Source organism: Odontomachus brunneus, unplaced genomic scaffold, assembly GCF_010583005.1.
Source record: "Odontomachus brunneus isolate Ranch 3 - 2012 unplaced genomic scaffold, Obru_v1 Obru_scaffold_012, whole genome shotgun sequence".
In the NCBI taxonomy this organism is placed as follows: Eukaryota; Metazoa; Arthropoda; class Insecta; order Hymenoptera; family Formicidae; genus Odontomachus; species Odontomachus brunneus.
Genome location: NW_022639462.1, coordinates 3398016 through 3399834, shown reverse-complemented (window position 1 = coordinate 3399834; position 1819 = coordinate 3398016).

Here is a 1819-nt window from a genome sequence, read left to right as displayed (position 1 = left end):
GATGTTTGGTCGTGCTTTGCAGCAGAGGAAATTCATACAGATCCCATGAGCGGAAACTCATACTCAGGTATCGACCATTCTCCAATGTTCTCAGCAGAGCAAGTTTATTGATATCATTCAACATTACATGAGGCATTCGCCATTGTATCTTGAATAGCTCAATCTTAGGTTGCAATGCTGAAGATCCAAGTAGACTGTTGTTGTCACTGCGCGACCGTAATAAAATTAATTCGTGACGATTAAGTCGATGTTAAGTGGCACGCAAAAGTTGAAGTATCCATCTGTCGAAACAGCGTCAGTCGTATCCCACGCAGCATTTTTTATGGTAGCATTTTTGTCCGAAGATAACGATACATAGTTTTTCAGCGTGGAAGTTATCCCCACGTTTCTGTTACGATCAATCTCTGTACCATCCAGTTCGTAACGAATCTCATCAAACATAAATGCAACGCAATTACGTCCCAATGTTACAGTCACACCATCGGCTTTCACTTGTTTCGTTATCTTCCCCTCGACATAGAGATAACTCTCACACGGTAACGTGTACAAGTCTTGCTGTTGTATAGGTATTCGTATCTCATCGCTGTGTCCAAACGTTGTGTTAGCGTATGGATTGTACGTGTGTGTTTCGATTTTGACGATGCGATCGTCAAAGACCGGACTACCTCCAATGTTCAAAATGTCAATCATCTTTTTTCAATTGTTTCGTACGATGTATCCTAGAGATTTAAGAAATTCAATATTCGTCGCGCTGAGTTTTTGTTTTATACAACTACGAGTATTGTTTGGAGCCGTCTTCGGTGCGATGAAATGTTCTCTCGGGGAGTGTGTCACTTGATCCGTTTCATTCAGTACGAGCATCTCACGCGCTTTCCAAAAAAAATATAGAATTCGTGTTAACGTTGTAGTCGCACGTGCAGTCTGATGGTAATCTCTTCTTCTCGAAAATCGAGCAATCGCCCTTCTTGATCGACGATACGCACCGTTAAATCTGTAATGCTTCGTGCGATGATTGGAAGATAAATGACATGTGCCGGCGTTTCCGATATCTTATATCCTGGTGACACGTTAGGTGAGAATTCATGTATCGTATGTACACGGGTACCGTTGCTGTATGTACCACTGACGACGCTGCATTCTACACGAATAATATTCACGTTCATAATCTTAATCGGTGCATCCGATTCATACCATTGTTGCGGTGCTAATATACGATTCGATGAGAATCCCAAGAGCGAACCAATATTGTTCGGCTTACTAAAATTTATTCTGTAAGCACATTTTATTTCGCTCTTCATTGTATTATGATTGGCACGAATTATTATAGGATATTCACCCTTGTCATCTCTATATAGATTATTTTTGGTACGTACTGTTGCTTGAGAAATTACACGTCTTAAATACTCGTTTATGGCATGCAATTCGTACGATCCTTCAGGAATTGAAATTTCCCTATCATCGTCACCAAAGTAAAATTTATTGTTCGATGCGTTCACATTCGGTATCGTATGATAAGATTCAAAGGTGGTCAAGCCAAGTTCATAATCATCATCGCTCAAATCTATGGCAGGAAAGTAGCTCGCCGTAAGGGTGCTATTATTGCCCGACAGCGTAAGTGTCAGTGACATACTCGGAGAACTGTCAAACGAATACAGAGTTCTCGCAACGAAATATCAGGAATTTAAATAGGTTTTATCGACAGTTTGCAGAAAATGTAAATACAGTTGTCCGCAAGTGCTTTCTTCGTAACGTTGATAGATGCGCGATTGTACTCAATTTTCACTACATCTCTTTTGAGATATCGAATCAATTCTTTGGC